A 19476-nucleotide genomic window follows, 5' to 3' on the forward strand; every position below is an offset into this window, starting at 1 on the left:
AAGGTCACTAGTGTTTGGGGTCTGGTCTTCTTCACTGTCAAGTCAGTGCCCTAACTCGTCCAAAGAGTGGTTCCTAGACCAGCAGCAGTAGTACTTGGGGGACTTGATGGTCCTATGAACGCCTGAGCCTATCAAAGTCTAATCCCTAGGGGTAGGGCCAGTGACCTGGTCTCAACAAGCCCTGTTGATGTTATCTCAGCACACACTCAGGTGATACAGCTAACCACTGAACTATAAGCATAAAATAAATTTAGTGATAATCATACATTGAGCTGCCATGTGGACTAAAACCCTCACATTAGTAAGGCTAGTATAATCCTTCCCTAAGGCAAATCTTCCTGGGAAGCAGAACACTAATGAAAAAGTTGCTTGACCAGCCTAGAGTCAAGGCAAGGAGAATCAGTTATGAAACTCACTACTTCCCCTTTGTTCAATTTCATTTCAGCTCCCACTCCCTATGCAGACAGCCACATCCCTATTGGACATCATAGTTGGAAAGGAGAAGAATCTGAAGAATTGACTGGTTCCCACCCTGAGCTAACTCTCTCACTAAAAGAATGTGTTCTGCTGTATCCTAGTTCGAGGTTCTCCCTGAGCTCAGACATTAGCAAGCAGGCAGCATAGATTTGCCAATGTTTGGTTTACAAACAATGATTATGACCAAAAGGATCAGTGAACGTACACATATGTAGGGGATTAAGGCCCTGAGGGCCTGTTTATGTTCAACCAACATGATCCTGATATGGATTTTCAGCACAAACCAAGATGGCTAATGTTAGACATCTGGAGGGCTATGAGTCAACACAGAATGACTGACACTGAATGTCAGGGAACCCTGAAAGTAAATAGTGATGTAATCTGTTAAATAATCAGTTTTGAAAAGAAGTCACTTTTGTGTGCTTTCCTTTAAAAAAATCCTTGGGACTAAGGGCACATGTGCTCTTGCCCAGTGTTTGAATGTCCAATGGCCTGTGTGCCCTCTCCCAAGAACAATAAAACATGTTGCATTTGCCAATCGCTCCATGAATTATTTTAATCTAGCAGGTCCTCTCAACCCTCCGATCCTGGCCCCCTAACACAGCCTCCACAACACAGTACACTGGATACTTTCCTTCTATAATGGATTGTGTCATTATGATATAATTAGGGGTTCTATGTACCTAGGTGCCTGAAGACAATGCTCCAGAATTTAACTTCTTCCAAGACCTGTGCTCTACTTCTGCTCATGTCCTTGGGTCTCCCTCTCCTCTTTTTTTTTAATTTATTATTTTTATTTTATGTGTATTTGTGTATTGCCTGCATGTAGGTAAGTGCACCTGTGTTGTGCAATGCCCATGGAGGTCAGAAGAGGCTGTCAGGTCCTCTGAAACTGGAGTTACAGACAGTTGTCACCTGCCATGCAGGTGCTGGGATTTGAACCCGGGTCTTCTGCAAGAACAACCAGTGTTCTTAACTTCTGAGCCATCTCTCCATCCCCTCTCCCTCTCCTCTTAAAGTCCCAAGAATGCAGAAACAATGTACTCTCTATCTTCTATATATTTCTGCTTGTGTGATTGAGGGCACATTTATTTGCATTAATTCTTCTCAATATTAAATTATTTCCAGTTTTCTTTTCTTTCATAAAGACTTCAAGATCTAGTTGTAAGTTGACATTTTATACTTTACTTATATTTTGACTTTCAATAATTCTGCTTCCTTCAGCTAATAACAGGTCACCTCCCTCCTTCCATATCAAAGTTTCCTTTTCCTTCGCTGGTATGAGATCTAGCATCCCTGCCCAGATGCTGCTGTTTTCTCTTTCATGATAATCGCTGACTATGAAGCATGTCCCACTCCTAACTGGGAAAAGAGCCCAATCTTTAGAGGTTGTTCTACTGCCATTTCTCTTGCTGTAATCAGACACTCTAACAAATAGCATTTTAAGAGAGAAAGGTGCTCATTCAGCATACAGTTCCAGGTTACAGTCCGTCATTGTGGGGGAGTCAAAGCAGAAACTTATAACAGTCAATCACATCCACAGTCAAGAGCAGAGAAGCATGAACACACGCATGATTGCTTGTGCTCAGCTCAATCTCTCTATCTTACATAGTTCAGGATCCTTTGCTTAGGGAATGGCGCTACCCACACTGAGTTTGGGCTTCCCACATTAATCAACTTAAGACAATCCCCCACAGACATGCCCACAGGCCAACCCAATGAAGACAATGCCTCATTGAGACTCTCTTCCCGGTTGATTCTAGTGCCAAGTTGACAAAGCTGGCAGAATGTATGATAGTAATAGACTATATTACATGATACTAAGGTTCACCCATCTATTCTTCTAAATAGTTTCACATCATTTTGGTATCTGTTGACAAATAATCAAAACCTTATGAAAAGTCAAGATGGAGGAGGCACAGCAGTGGGTTCCAGAACAATGGTGGCAGTGGTAGATCTTGGTGCAGTGAGGTGCAGGCCTGATGGGCTGTGGGGCAAATGGCCCAAGGTAGTGGGTGGAAATGATGATGGCAAGGATGGCGTGGAGTGTTCTGTACTCCTTGGACCCAGCCATGCATTCCCCAAGGGCCTGACCTGGAGCCCTGGTGGGAAGTTTTAAGCATGAAATGACCATGTTTTAATGAGAGAACTTAAAATGTAACTCCAGTAAGATGTCTCATCACTTGTCCCGCTGGCCATGGAGGAAGATGTGAAAACAGCAGACACCAAAAGAGCCAACAGGATCCTTGGCCATGAAAAAGAAAATATTCAATCCATCTGTTTACAAAAAAAAAAAAAGTGTTTTTCTAATATTGATGTTCCTCTAGTGAGAAATTCAAGTCAGCGAGTGACTGTTGCTTCTGTTTGTTGCACAGATGCCAAAATGTTCCTTCTTAAACACACGTATAATTATATGAACACAGCAATGGAGACAGGAAAACGGTAGGAACCAGCATAATTGAAATTATAATGCCTACCATGAACCTGGAACTGTGGTTCCCTCCTGTGAACCTGGAACTGTGGTTCCTTCCCATGAATCTGGATCCCTGGTCCCCTCCTGTGAGCCACAGTTCCACATTGCTCTGGTGGTGGGCTGATGATGGAGCAGATTGGAGGATGGAGGACTTCACAATGCTAGGCAGCAGTTTCGGCCTTCTCTGAAAGACAGCACTCCCCACATGCCCCTCCCCTGAGGTCCCAGGTTGTGTGTGGCAGTAGCTTTGCCTCTGTGTTGGGCTTATGCTGGGGACAGGGGAAGTCTCTGTCACTTATAGATTCTAGACTTGGGAGGACTGAGTCTCAAGAATGGACTTACACCTCTCCTGAGGGCCACATATGGTCTTGACTCCACACATAGCATGTTGGACCTCTTCCATTCCCAGGCACCATGAGGTTTTCCATCATTTTTCTATCACTCTTCTACAGCTCCAGTGTGCCTTCACCTGGGCTCTACAGAAAATGTAAATCACCTAACTGAACTTCTAGATATAAAAATCACAGTCTGGAAAATTAAAATAAAATTTTAAATTAAAAAAATGCCTTATAAAACTAGGCAATTCAGGAAAGCACTTGTGAATTTTTTAGGACAAAGACTCTATTCACCTTTTCATGCTCAGTAATAGGTCACCATAGGTACTGAGTGGGAAGACAGGAGGCAGAAGGAAGGAAGACAGAAAGAAATCTCTTTTCTGGCAAGGTAAGGATTAATTTAACTAAGCAAGTAGTTATTGCTATATTTCCATAGTGCTTACAGATCTACCTCCCATTGTGTTGGCAAGAACCAGACTCATGAAGAAAGAGAGAGATTAAGAACAGTGGAGAGTTAGATAGATGATAGATGATAAATAGATAGATGTGTCCATTGTCCTGTGAAATGTTGCTTTCCAGAAATCATGGAGTCCTGGATCTCTCTTCTGCAGAAACACATTCTGCTCTTATACTAGAATCAGCATTCATAAACCAGTCAAACTGCAGGCAACATTCTCTTCCGGATGCTGTATTTAGTTTAATCACCTTGCTAAGATTCCTGGGTGGTGTGAAAAGGTAAGTCACAGAACAGCAATTCATTTGGGTGGTGGCTAAGAGGGAACAATACTTCCTGACGACTCTCCTGTGAGTCTGAGCCCTTCAATATCTAGAATCAGAACCTCAGTTGTAAAAGTCCTCAGAGAACATCCATTGCAGCCCTGATGAGTGTCTGAATCTCTTCTGAACTGTCCCAGGAGAGTCTGAGCAAAGGGAAACATGGCTGTGTGGAGTTCCCTATCTAGTTACAACTCTTAATTGTTTAAAACTTAACTGTAATTGTTGAGAGTTATTTCCTAGGGACTGGAGAGTTGGATCAGCGATTAAGAGCACTGACTGCTCTTGCAAAGAACCAGGGTTCAGTTCCCAGCACCCACATGGTGGCTAACCATCCATAACTCCAGTTCCAGGGGATCCAACACTCTCTTCTGACCTTTTTGGACATTTCACAACATAGGTGCACTTACATACATGCAGGCAATACAAATATATACATAAGATAAAATAAAAATGGAAAATAAAATATTTTAAAGAATTCTTTCCCATAATAAGCTGACACTTTCCTTCTTGATACTTCCATCTGATGATTCTATAGCCACACAAATAAGTCCAGTTATTTGTACAAAAAAGGAATATCATCCTCCCCTATATCTCAACTTTAAGCTAAAAACCAAACCCAGTGGACCCAGCAGCCTGCTCCAGTGTGAAAATTTACCTCTAACATGAGTATTCTTCAAGTAATTTCACTGTGCACTCACCAGAGGTGGCATTCCTTCCCTTCTCAAGGTCACTATCTTCATTGCTCTTTTATTTCATGCTTACATAGGATCTCTTCCATCCTTCGTCACCTGCCCGTCCCACATCTCAATTTCTACATCTGTAAAATTAGGATTAAAAACACTACTGATACCCAGTTGCTGCCATGAGCATTATCAATGAACACTTTGCATACATCAAGTATTCAGTAGAAAGAAACTGTTACTATTCTTGGTAAAATTTAAGAGGGATGTTCTTGGACCTCTTTTGATTAACTATTCTGTAACTGTGTATTTATTCCCTGTGACTTCTTGGGGTGTGTTTGTCTTCAGATCAAAGTATTCCTTTCAGCATCCTCTAGAGAGCTGGATTGGCACTCATAAATTCCTTTAATATGCTTCTTATCATGGAAGGTTTTTATTTTTCCTCTAATTTTAATAGTTTCTCTGGGTATAATATTCTGGGTTGGCAACTGTTGTCTTTCAGAACTTGTAATACATTTTTCCAGGTCCTTCTGACTGAAAAGTTTCTGTTGAGCAAGTGATTGTAGAGTGTTCAACCACAAATGGGGAATCTATATTATACTCCCCCAAGGCTCAGGTACCATCACTGAAGAGGGGGTAGAAAGATTGTAAGAGTCAGGGAAAACAGTGTCTTCGACATAACAAAACCACTGCACTCAGGGCTGGAGATATGGCACAGCAGTTAAGAGCACTGGCTGTTCTTGCAGAGGACCTGGGTTCGATTCCCAGCACCCACATGTCATCTAACAGCTGTCCATAACTCCAGTCCTAGGGAATATAATACCCTCTTCTGATCTTTCTAGGTATTAAACAACATGGGTGCACTTAGAAACATGCAGGCAATACACTCATACACACACACACACACACACACACACACACACCACTGCACTCATGAACTCACAAAAGCTGTGGTTGCCTGCATGAGACCTACACAAGATCAAGCCATCAGCATTCTAGCATGGAGTAGAGGATGATTCAGGACCATGGACCACTAACTGAGGCACTATGGACAGTTAGCAGCACCTGTGGTAGGAAGAGTCAGAGGTTTTTGTTTTTGTTTTTGTGTTTGTGTTTGTGTTTGTGTTAAGGGTATGACTCTTGGTAGCTCAGCCATGCTCCAATGAGTCTTCCCCACACCCAGAAGTATATATGGATAGCTCAAATTGGAGTCAATGGGTTATTACATTTAAAACAAAGGACATGAATTTGGAAGGAGTAGGGAAGTGGGGAGAGATCTGGGAGGAGTTAAGGGGAAGAGTTGGGGTGAATATGATCAAAACGCATTGTATGAAATTCTCAAAGAATTAATAAAAATATTTTAAATTAATAGGGAAGGGGCTAGAGATAAGGTTCAGTGGTAGAGTACTTATCTAGAATGTGCAAGGTGTTGGTTTGATCTCCAGCATTGCAAATATATCAATTAATATTCATATTAGTATATTTTAATTGATATATATTTATATTAAGATGAAGAAAAGGTGACTTTTTCCTTTATAATATTATCTCAACCTTCAGATAGTCTCAGTTTGAAGATGAAGAATAAAACCCCAGAAATTGTAATGTTGTAATGTAATATAAGGGTTTTTTTTTCTGTGTCTGAGTATTTTGCCTGCATGTATGTAAGTGAACCCATATGATGCAATGTCCATGGAGGTCAGAAGAGGGTATTGGATCCTCTGGATCTTGAGTTAGGGGCAGATGTTAACCATTATGTGGGTGCTGTGAACTGAACATGGGTCCTCTGGAAGAGAAACCAGTGCTCTTAACCACTGAGCTAGCTCTCTAGCCTCATGCAAGAAGTTTTTGAGATGGTATAACCTTTGATGAATATATTGGTTAGCTAATGAAGCTAAAAACTTTACTCCAAAGCTTACTTGCTCAAACATATATATGTACCATGTCAGAGATTTTGTGGTCAGGCATCCACCTGTGTCTCAAAGGATCTACTCCCAAGGTCACTCACGTGGTTGTTGGCAGGCCTCGGGTCTCTCTGATTGTTGCAAAATTTCAATCAGCTCATTGTCATAGACAGGAGCCTCTCCTTGGGTAAATACAACCTACCAGCTGGCTTTTCTCAGAGCAAATGAGCAAGAAAGAGTGAGCAAGAGAGAATTCATGGGTTTTTAATAATATAGTATTGACAAGGATATGCTACCATTCCCGTGGCATTGTGTTTGTTAGAAGTGAATCAATAAGTACAGCCCACACTTCAGGCAATGGCTGTGGAGATTCAAGGGCAGGAGGCAGGGATTACCAGAGACCAGTTACAAAGTGGCCTACCACAGTGAGGTTGTACCATCTTGTCAAGGCAGTTAGCTAAGGAAGAAAAATGTACAGTGGGTGCACATGCACACACACACACACACACACACACACACGCATATGTATTTCCAAATTCATGTCTATGTCTTTAAATGCTGGGAAAGTTGAGGGCCATCACTGATAAAGTACTATTTTAGTTCCTTTTTTGTTACTCTGATAAAACACCATGACCAAAAGCAACTCATGAAAAAAGATACTTATTTTGACTTACGGTTTCTGAAAGAGTAGTCTGAGCTAATTAGTGTTTTGTCGACTTGACACAAATTAGAGTCATGTGGAAAGAGAGGATCTCAACTGAGGAATTTCCTCCATGTATTGGCCTGTGGCCATGTCTGTGAGGCTTTTTGTTAATTGCTGATTGATATAAGAGAGCCTAGCCCACAATGGGTGGAGCTATCTCTGGGCAAGTGAGCTGGGCTGCATTAGAAAGATAACTGAGCAAGCCAGTGAGCAGCATTGCTCCATGGTCTCTGCTTCAGCTCCTGCCTCCAGGTTCCTACCTTGGGTTCCTGCCTTGGCTTCCCTCAAAGATGGACTGTGACCTGGGAGTTGTAAGATGAAATAAATCCTTTTCTTCCCAAGTTACCTTTGGTCATGGTGTTTATCATATCAACAGAAAGCAAACTAAGACAGAGTCCATCATGGTGGGGAGGTGCAACAGCAAGAAGCAGGCGTGGTGGCAGGAGCAGGAAGCTGAGAGAACACATCTTCAACTGCAAAGGAGAATCAGAGAGAGAGCTAACTGGAAGTGGGGTGAGACTGCGAAATTCCAAAGCCCTCCCTTAGCGATGCACTTCCTCCAGCAAGGATATACCTTCTAAGGGTTCCATGACTCCCCCAGTAGTGCTACCATCTGGGGACCAAATGATCAAATACTTGAACTTATGGAGGACATTTCTCATTCAAAACGTCACAGGTACTATGTAATGTCAAGAGTGGAACAAAATCTTAGCCCTTATCTAAATCAGCCTCCTCATCTCACCTTTGTTTTGCTTTTTGTTGTTGGTGGTGGCAGTGTTGGTGGTATTTTTGTTTTTTTTTTAAAGATTTTATTTTATATGTATGAATATTTGCCTGAATATATGTAAGTGTACCACGTGTGTGCCTAGTGTCCACAGAGGCCAGAAAAGGGCATCAGATCCCCTGGAACTGGAGTTATGGACAGCTGTCAGCCACCATGTGGGTGCTGGGAACAAAACTCTGGTCCTCTGCAAGAGCAGCCAGTGGTCTTAACTGCTGAGCCATCTCTCCAGTCTTCCATCTCCCACTGCCATATTACCTTTGAGAAAACAGAAATTGCCAGGAGTAAGGTGGTCTGTTCGAGGTTGCTTATTAGCTCACTGTCTGTCTATGGCCTGAGTCTAGTCTGATTCCTGGCACACTGCTCTTTTCACTGCAGTTAGCTACCCACCTCATCCTGGGCAAGGGCACTTGTTTCACAAAAGATACAGATGTATAGTAGCATTTGTCCTTTCTCCCAAATTCACTGGTCACATTTACCACTGAGTTTCAAGAGCAATGTCTTTTTTTTAAAAAGGCAAATTGTTAAGAATTGTTAAGTATGTGCTGGGTATGGTGGTGCACCCCTTTAATTCCAGTCCTCAGGAGGCAGAGGCAGGCAAATCTCTGAGTTTGAGGCCAGCCTGGTCTACATAGTGACTTCAGAAACCCTGTCAAAATTTAAAAATTAAAAAGCAGGGCATGGTGGCGCACACCTTGTCTGCATAGCAACTTTCAGGCCAGCTGAGGCTACATTGAGACCCTGTCTCAAAAAGACAAAATAATAATAGTAATAATAATAATAATAATAATAATAATTAATGATAATAACCGTTAAGTATACATCAGTGTGTTACTTCCCCTAGAACACTGTTCTGTTTTTTTTTCTTATTTTGGATAAGAAAAAATAAACTCTTTGATTACAGATAAAACTGAAAGTTTCATACCTAGCAATGTAATAAAAATACCATTACCTTAAGGAAACATACCAGTTACAAAATTAAAATGCAGAAAGGTAAGAAATCAGGCTTGGGCTCAGTGCATCATTTTTAAAGTATCCATGTGCTCAAGAGCAATTGATGAAGGTCTTGTGCTTTGTAGAAACAGTTTTTATCAATATAAATGTCTTGATTCATTAAGCACTCCAATTTAAATTCACCATTGACTATTTTTTAATCCATGTGCATAATTTAACTGAGGAGTCAATTGATCAAATAGTAGATGACTGATCAAAAAGTCACCCTTGGGTTCAGCTGGTAGAAAATGGGCTCTTGCATTCCTCCCTGGGTGTTAAAGGCAGCACAAATTATTAATGGCACCCTTGGCAGATACAGGGAGTTAATAATGACTGTGATTCAATGCTACCTGTTCATACTCATGCAGTGGGCCTTGTTGCATAGATAGTGGAGCTAGAGACACTCAAGTAGACTTGAAGATATCTGAAGCTGTGTGATTGACTTAGAACCTTCCAGACCTATCGTCTTTACTGTGACATATGACACATGACTGTATTCTTTCTTGTTAATCAGGGTAGAGAGTGGGACAAAATAGTCTTATTGTCAGTCAGTAAAGTAGACTCACGGAGCCCTGAGAAAGTTTACCCAGCTTTGCTTTAAAAAAAGGGGGGTCATGGTGGCACACCATTGATCCCAGCACTTGGGAGGCAGAGGCAGGCAAATCTCTGAGTTCAAGGCCAGCCTGGTCTATATAGCAAGTTCCAGGCCAGCTGGGACTACAGGGAGACCCTGTCTCAAAAAGACAGAAAAAAAAGGAAGTCCTCAGTCCTAGTCCATCCCTAGTCTGGTCAGGACATCTCCATCTTCTCTCCTTGGGTACAGGAGCTTATCCCTGGTCTCTTGAGGAAAACTCCTCATCTGATTTCCCCACTCCCTCCATCTCTCTTGCTACCCCCAGATTTGGGGCTCTTTCTACTCCCTCTACCCCCCTCTCCACACTCAGCTTTCCCTGTGTCTTACCTTCATTGTGAGTTATGCAGGTCTTTCTGTTTCTCCAGTGCTCCTGAATGCATAGAAAGAGGAAGGGTCAAATCCCTTGCTGTAGCAAAGCAAGAGAGAAAAGTCCTCAGATAAAGGATCTGAATGACAAGCCCTTTTCAGCCTGGATGATCAAATCTTAGTCAGCACCCCTGCAATTTACCTCTCTAAGATGATCTACCACCGTTCCACATTGTGTTGTATTCAAGGGTTTACCTCTTTCTGTAGCCTTTGTATACAAGTGACAGACTCATTTCAGGATAAACATGAAGATAGAAATCTCCATCTAAGGCTCACGGCTGCTGAGTCACTGGCATTCTGATGAGCCTCACTCAGCCCTGAGAGCATCTGTTTTCAGAGAAGTGGGAAGACTGTGGGGTTCTGGGAGGGAAAGAAGCAGAGAATAAACAGAAGCACCTCCCTTCCCAGTCTCTGGCCCTCTTAGCACCCCTCCCCTGACACAGCTTTCACAAAGAGGAAATTTTAAAAAAATCAGAGTGTACGGGGGCATATTGGCATAAACCTTTAATCCCAGCACTCAGACTGTCAGTTTGAGGCCAGCCTGGTCTCCATAGTGAGTTCTAGGCTTGCCAGGGTTACATAGTGAGATGTGTCTCAATAAAATAAAATAGCTTTAATTTTTTTTAAAATCAGAGTCTAGGTAGGCTATTCAAAAGTAAAATAGAATCAAAATTAACCTGATTAAAAATAAAATTGGTTTAAAGTTCTTCAAATGACCAGAATATTGCCTTTCCTCATCCCTGGGAGAATCAGCACTAGAAACAAAAGAAAGATTATGCTCACTATAGAACATAAAGTGTGCATTATTTGTACATCTGAGAATGGTGAGCAAATTTCAGGTGAAAACAGTGTTATGAGGAGAAAGAGACAGATTATCCGGGCATAAGGAGAGATTTCTCCAAAGATGATTTTGAAGTGATCTTAAGGAGAAATGATCTATTCATAGGTTTAGACATAAAAACCGTGAACTGTACAGCTGCTGCTGTCCGTTCCATTCACACCACAGCAGCACAGACGCATCCACTCGGGGAATGAGGACTTCACGGTCAAGAGCTCTCAATAAGGGGATTGTTTTTAAAGACTTCTTAACTTAGAATTTTCAAAATATTCAAAGAGGCAAATCCAGGACTAAAAGAGAAACATAAGGCAGGAACAGAAGGGTCTGGAAAGGTGTGCTTCAAAACAGGGGCGATGTTGAACAATGGGTTTCCATTAGGGAAGCAGAACCAGCAAAAGACCTTAAGAATTTGTTCATGAGAATGCTTTGCCAACGACGAGGCCATTGGTCGGCGAGGCCGGAAGTGCACCTGACTGAGCTGAAGTAGAGAGCCTTGGAGTCTGAGAAGGTGGAAAGTGGAGGCTAAATTATAGCCTCACCTGCCTCCCTGAACTCAGCATGGGGAAAGGTAAGAGAACTGTAAGGTTCTGGAAGATCTGTTCAATGCTTTTAAAGTTGCAGATTGTCAGGCAGCAGAGTCTGCCAGCCCTTCTGATCCCAAAGGTCTGAGTTTCCAGAGCGAGCAGCTCAAGGATGAAGAGGCCCTTACTCAGAAACACCAGGAAGAAGAGAAGTGTTCTCATGTCTGTAGTGCCACGTTTGAGGAGGAGCAGTCAGGGGCCCATACGATTGAAAACAATGCTGGTGATAATTCAAGTTCCTCTGACCTAGTCAAGAAATACCTAATTGAACTGGGGGAAAAAAGAGAGAGAGAAGAGAAGCAGAAAAGAAGAAAACACTAAACAAAAGGAGGAGGGAAATGAGCAGTTTAAGAGAGGAGATTACCTAGAGGCTGAGAATTCTTACAGTCAAGCCCTTTTAGATATGCCCATCCTGTTTCCAGAAAGACAGGTTGGTTCTGTTTTCAAATAGAGCTGCTGCAAGGATGAAACAGGACAAGAAGGAGATGGCCATCAGTGACTGCAGCCAAGCAATTCAGTTAAACCCCAGCTACATACATGCAATACTGAGGAGAGCAGAGATGCTAGATGAGGCACTAGAGGATTATAAATCTGTATTAGAAAGGGATCCTTACAATACATCAAGCAAGAGAAGCTTGCATGAGATTACCTAAGCAAACTGAAGAACGCAGTAAAAGATTAAAAGAAGAGATGTTAGGTAAACTAGAAGATCTTGGGAACTTGGTTCTGTGACCTTTTGGGCTCTCCACAGAAAATTGCCAGATTAAGCAAGATTCTTCTACTGGCTCCTCCTCCATCAATTTTGTTCGATATCCAAATAATAATAGATAACAGATAACAATAGTTTTAACAGCTAACCGAGAGGTCCTGTGCTATTTGCAGGGGGCAAGACCCTGCCAGTGTCCGTTGTTGAAAAGCATCTTAACTAAGAGAAGGGCTGTAGTGGAGCCTGCGCTGCCCTCTTGCTCTTGTTTTATGATCAGGGTGGAATGTGTCTCCTGATGTAATTAGCTCATTTGATTTCCATTTTAAGGAGGTGTTTGTGCAGCTGCTATCCTGGTTCTGGCTGTTTTTTGTCTGGAGGGAAGCCTTCTAGTCAAGGCTGACCTCTGGGACACACAAATACACTAACCAGCAAAAGCCTCTCCCTAACCATACAGCCCTGTCAGTTGGGTGACAGCCATACACTAGACTGGGTCCCTTCCGGCTGCCCTCCCTTCTCTCACACTGAGGTTGCAGTGCAAGGGTTCCAGGATTCCTGGGAGTTCTGTGGCAATAAAAGCATTCCCTGACCAAGAAAAAAAAATGTTCACAAAACTACAAGAAATTGGATTATGCAATTGTGTGGTTCACTGGATAAAGTTCAAAATCATTCAGAAAAGTGATCTAAACAGGAAGAATCATGGTAGCTGTTCACAGTGGAATATTCTCCTCTTATTTTTGTCTCCTTCCCTCCTGATCCTTTTTCCTTTTCAGAGCTTTCTGACTTTAATCTTATACTCCTAATATTTCTTCTACTTTAATCGTATACTCCTAATATCTACTCTAACACACAGTCCATATTTCCATTAATAAGGTAATGGAACCATAGTTATTCACATGTGTATATATAGCACCTCCACATAGGAGGATGCAATAATAACTTCACACTTACTTCATACTTGTTAAGCATGCGGTAAAATGTTGGTGTGTACAACGGAGGGCCTCTGACCTTCAGATTCGTTGTCATCATAGATCTGCTGCTGTCTCTAATGAAAAAAATGATACGCCTCTTCAAAGAGCAATGCGAGACTGGGAATACAAATTATAAAGACTTATAGTCTCTTGTTGTAGCAAACCCATTAATTACTATGAAAAGCATACACAAGTTTCAGATCAGGAGAGTAGAAAGAGAGAAAGAATGAAAGAAACAACTGACTGAATCCTACTTAGGTAGAAAGGAGGATGAATGACATAGATCATCTGTTGCTTCATGCAGTCACTCAGTCTTTTCATCACCTAGTAGGTGCCAGGCCACTGCATCCCTACATACATTCGTAGTGGACCATTCAGTGCATCCCTGTTTCCCTAACCTAGGAATAATATTTCCTAGTTTAAGTCTCTTGGTCTATTTGTCATCTTTTCTTGTCAAATGGAAAATATTTCCAGTAGTTGATCCAGGGGTCATCAAGAAGGCTCAGTGGGTAAAGGCACTTGCTATACAAGCCTGATGACCTGAGTTCAATCCCCAGAACATATGATGGGAGAAGAGATCCAACCAACTCGACAAAGTTGTTCTCTGACCATCACATGTGCACCATGGCACCTGCACCCCCCCCACACACATACATCATACACACAAAGTAATTTTTAGAAATTTGAATCGTCGATCTAATCTATAAACTCAGGAAATTCTGGTACTTTTCCCCAAAGCACTCATGTGCTCCAACATTTGTACACTTAAAATACAAATGAAACAAAGGGACCCATACTGACCAGCTACCATAAGGCAATACATTTCTTCAACTCAAGCGTAAGTTCCCAAAAATATCTCCAAAGAACCACTGATAGCTTTTGCTTCTTCTACCAGGAAGATTTAAACTTTAAAATTCAGAAAGCAAGAAATGAGACCACTTAGAAAGCATTAAAGAACTTTTCCCATTTCCAGAACCAGTATTTTAAGAAAGAGGTATAGAATTGAGCCTAGGAGAACACAAGAGATGATCTTCTGTAATCCCATTTTAGAGATAGAAAAGGGAGGGTTCACTAAAGATCACAGGGTCAGCCTTGGGAACAGCCCATCCAGCCTACCAAACCTCCTACCACTAATCCATGCAAAGATACTTCACCCTGGCCCTAAAAATCCATTTGTGCCTCTCTGAATTAAACACCCTCTGTTTTTCACTCTGTTCCAGATACTGAGCAATCAAATGACCTGCCTTCTGTTCTGCTGGAGTCTACAGTGCGAGATAAAAGTCATTTTCTGCAATGTTTGCACAAAGTAATATTGCTCACTTGAGTCTTGCTTTTGCTTTTATTATTTGCTTTAAGATAATAAATGCCATGATTTCCAAGGATAATTCTGTGAACAATTTCATTTGCTTGGGGTTTTTCAAGGACACCAAATGAAGCTCGCTCTGTACTGAGGGGTAGAACCTCTGGAGTCTGGATGTTCCCACAGAATCTTAAGACACTACTGTCCTAACATAAGGAAGAAGCAAGGTGCACTGTTCTGTACACTTTGTTCTTTGACTCCCTAGAATGCAGCAAAAAGCAAGCTACCTGACTTCTCGGCCTCAGCTGTAATGGGCTTGCAGCCTATACCTTCCCTCTCTTCAAAGCCTTAAACTGCTGTATGGTTCCTAAGACATACATTTAAAAACCATGACTGAGCTTTCCCTTATCCCATACTGTAGGAGGACCCAAGAGCTCCTGGTGAGGTCTTTCTTAATACCCAAAATACTGACCTTCTCATCTGTCAACTCTATCACTGAGTTGCTGAAAGAATGAAAAGAAATAATAAATAAGAAAGCAGAGTGGCTTTCATTTTTGCTTTATTCACAAAAATCAATCGCTTTGCCTTTATGGACCTTACCTGCAAAATGGGTTGTTGGACCAGATCAGTGATTCAAAAATGCCCTCAGAGGCCTGGCAGATAACAAATAAATGAAAAGGGGATAAAACAGTAGAATTTGTTCAGAATCTGACTTGCTTTATCTCACTAATTCCCTCTCCTTCTTGAATCTGAATGGTCCTCAGTTGCTTTGACGCCTAGAATGCAGCAGAGGGGATGCTGTCTGACTTGTCAGCCTCGGCCCTAATGGGCTTTGCAACCTATACCTTTCCCCTCCTCAAAGCTCTCAGCTGCCATGTAGAGCAGACAGTCATCCTGCTGGAGAGCCAGGTTGAAGACAGCTAAGACCCGGAAGCCAGCAGCCACACTCTATGCCCTAGCATATGAACAAAGCCACCTTGAAAATCCTAGCTTTAACCAGCTCCCAGCTGAGTGCGGCTGTACATATGGTCCAGGGGAGGCAGGACTGCCAGCTGAGCCCAGACAACCCACAGAATCTGAAGAATCTGAAATCCTCATTGTGTCTTTATGTTTTGTTTTGTTTTTGAGATGGTCTCACCATGTAGACCTGACTGGCCTCAAACTCAGAGATATATCTGCCTACCTCTGTCTCCTGAGTGCTGGGATTAAAGGCATGTGCCACCACACCTAGTTGTTTTGAAACCACTTCCATTAGTTCATAATATGCAAGATATCTGCAACAGGCACAGCACAGTTACGGTCAGCCAAGACTATGAGACTTTTGGCCAAATCTTTGACTTTATAAAAGTCAGCCACTGATGGGACATTCAGAACTGGAGCTCATTTTCCAGAAAGACTGCCTTCAGTGGCATCTGCAGGTTGTTCTCTAACAGAAGAAGGTTCACCTGTGAGTTTGAAGGCTGTGAAACATGAGAGCGATCCAGTCTGAGGTTTTTGCTTACTAGAATCTAAGCCTAGTAAGGCAGAAAGTCTGCTCAAGGTTACTCCGTCATTTAGTAGCCAAAGTGGGACTTTAGTTAAAGGCTCATGAATATAAGAATACAAGCTCCCAGAAAAAATAATAATATCAGATGGAATTGTTGAAAAATATTTAGGCAAAATATAGTGTAATATATTATAGGAAACACGGGCTTTGAGATCAGAATGTCTAGGAACAAATCCTGAGCCCTCCATGTATTCCCTTTGTGACCTCTTTGAGCCTATTTCCTATCTGTAAAGTTCTTCCAGGACTGAATTATGAAAGTGCTTTGTAACTGCTAAAAGCACTCTACAGACATTAAAAGGAGCTATTACCAGGAAAGTAGCCGATACTTACGACTTTCACTGTGTCCTTAGACTCCCTGGAGAATGTTCTGAGTTGACATGAGTTGGAATTTGCCTCCACTGTGAAAATCAGACTAGAGATTACTCAAAAGAAAGCTCAGACCAGGCCACTTTGTCTAGAAACCTCCCCCTAGAGTCCTGTAGCAAGTGCTACCACCATGAGTGGGACAGGTAGGCAGCTAAGCAGACTCCACATTCCATCCCATCCCACCCCAGTCTGGTGGGCTTGTGAGTCTGTATGGACCACTAATTACCCTGAGGAACAGAGAGAGACAAGATCTTGGTGCCAGTCTGTAAAGGGGCAGCTTCCAAAGCTTCAGACCTAGTGCTCACTTCACATCTTCTAAGTACATGTGATGTTTCTAAGCCACATTAATGTTATGCCTGAAAAAAGAAACAGTCTGAGTCTTAGCATTAGTTTTAAAACCAAGAGTGCACCTGTTCCTTCAGATGTCTCTCAGAACTGAGCTCCAAAGCCCAGGCTTTCCATGTTCTTTTATTAAAAAGTAACTCCAGCATGAAATGGGGAAGCAGAAACCAGGACCCACCCTTATCAGAAAATCTTGCCTTTTGATCTCTAGGCCTAGACTATCACACACAAAACTACAAATGGACTTCTCAGTTTTTCTGATTGCTTCCAATGAGAAAGCATCCTGCATTTACCACTTTGATGGATTAATCATGCAGGGCCTGGAGAGATGGCTCAGGAAATAAGAGATATATTAGTCATGCACACCAACATTCATTCACTATCTTGGGTGGGAGGCAAGGTGGGGTCCTGAGGAGTTAAGATCATATGACTAGGTCACAAGAGGAGTACATGATTCAGTGAGTTTGTTTACATTTTAAACAATAACTTTTGGTTGCAAGGTTAGGTAAAAGCCTTTAGTCCAGATAATGCTCATATTTTTAAAGTCATTCCTACAAGTATACAGAGGGCACCTATCACCACCATGAGCCCCAGGACATGAGAAGCGTGGTTCCTTATACCTGAATTTCAAAACCATGACAGCTTTCCCTTGTCCCAGGAAATATCAGTTGCTCTAGTCAAGGAGGAAGGGATGTTTGATCTATCCCTTGGTAATCATTCTTTGTTTCCAAGATAAAATTAATATCAAAATCCCATTAGGTGGGTAATGAGAGCTGCTAATTTCTCCTAGGGAAAATATATATAGTCCACTTGCAAATCATCCCCCTGCCCCCGCCTTCCCACATTCATTCCTGTTTATATTTCCCAGCTGTGGACATTTTCCATGCCCCAGCAACCTGGCATACTTCTTGTAAAGCAAGATCTTGTTGCTTCACTTCACTCTCTCTGCTTGAGAGTCACCCCATGGGAAATGTAAATTTACAATTCACAGAAGCTGTGGCTGTACCATCAGTGCCATGTACATACATGTTAACTGAAGATGTATCAAGAATACATGAAACTGAAAACATGACTGGAGAATACCCCCATAGGCAAGAAGGGACACCTCAGAGAGCAGCTGAAACTGGGAGGCGCTGAAGCTGGTGCAGGGTGGGGACACTCAAGCTTCAGGAACTTGAGCTATAAGGCTACTGGAGGAACAAGGAGAAAAATCTTCATTGAGAAAATGTGGGGTTATGCTAGGGAGCAGTGAAAGACAAGGCATGCAATACAAGCTTGGGCAGGACAATGAGTGGGAGGCCAATTTGGAATTAGGCTCCAAGGCTATGAGTTCCACATCCAATGGTCCCTTCCTTGCATCATGACACAATAATTGAGTTGCTTAGCTTAAGTAGTCTTTACAGGAATGCAAGCTCCAGAAAGCATAGATTTTTTTGCCCATTTTATTCAAAATATTTTCCTCCATTTCTGGACCAAGAGGTTTCTTAGAAACAGATATTGAAGGGCTGGAGAGATGGCTCAGCAGTTAAGAGCACTGACTGCTCTTGCAGAAGACCCAGGTTTGATTCCCAGCACCCACATGGTGGCTACAAACCGTCCTTAACTCCAGTTCCAGGTGAATCCAAAGCCCTCTTCTGACCTCTGCGGCATTGCACGACATGGGTGCACTAACATACATGTAGGCAATACACTCACACACATAAAATAAAAATAATAGTCTCTCCTACCTGAAGGCCTCTCTCCTGGGTAAGTCCATCGCACCCTCCCAGCCTTGAATCCCCCAGCCTCATTCACCCTTCCATCTCCCCTGCTGGTCTCTCCTCCTAGTTTGGATCCTGCCCCATTCCATGTCTTGGGACCCCAGACACTTGGGGAACCAATACTGCTTCCTGATCCTTTTCATCCAGACCAACTGTAGTGGCTTCTCTGGGCCCCAGGAGCTATGCTTCTGGGTCTGGCCCCGCTCTCACCTCCCTCTGCTTCCCTGGGGCTGCAGGACCTGCCCGAGCCTCTCTCCTACCCGCAGGCCTCTCTCTGGGTAAGTCCATCATGCCTTCCCAGCCTTGACTCCCCCAGCGTCATTCACCCTCCCATCCCACCCTCCGGTCTCTCCTAGTTTGGGTCCTGTCCCATTCCTTGTCTTGAGGCCCCAGACATCTGGGGAACCAATACTGCTTCCTGATCCTTTTCATCCAGACCAACTGTAGTGGCTTCTATGGGCCCCAGGAGCACTGCTTCTGGGCCTGTCCCTGTCCTCACCTCCCTCTGCTTCCCTGGGCCTGCACCACACACCAGCCTCTTTCTGAGACATGGGGGCTGACCTTTCCTCTTCCTGACCCTTTGCCTCCAGACCAACCCAGCTCCTCAGTTCAGTCCACAGGAGTCCTTGGGGTCTCTTCTGGCCCCATCTGCCTTTGCGTTTCTGGGTGGCATAGCCACCAGCTGCCCTAGACCAGCATCTTTCAGGGGCCAGGCTCCCAGGCCAGTCCAACCCCCAAAGTCCTGAGGCCAAAATCGTTGCTGGAGGGATCTAGATCTTAGGAGAAAGCCTGAAAACATCTGACCCTCATCTAAATTGGGCCTCTGTGGGAACTCCTGAAAACAAAAGCAATCTGGCCACTCCAATATAAAATCAAAAGAGAGAACCAGAAGCTTAGACGAACCAGCTTTTCATGCCCAAAGAGTAAACCACAAAGACACATAAAGTTC

At 42.9% G+C, this 19476-nt stretch overlaps 1 pseudogene; it reads left to right on the forward strand.

The window, feature by feature from the left end:
* Positions 1-7489: 7489 nt before the first annotated feature.
* LOC103739260 lies at positions 7490-12370 on the forward strand (annotated as a pseudogene).
* Positions 12371-19476: the final 7106 nt, after the last annotated feature.

This window comes from Nannospalax galili, unplaced genomic scaffold, assembly GCF_000622305.1.
Source record: "Nannospalax galili isolate Female #2095 unplaced genomic scaffold, S.galili_v1.0 scaffold336, whole genome shotgun sequence".
Classification (NCBI taxonomy): Eukaryota; Metazoa; Chordata; class Mammalia; order Rodentia; family Spalacidae; genus Nannospalax; species Nannospalax galili.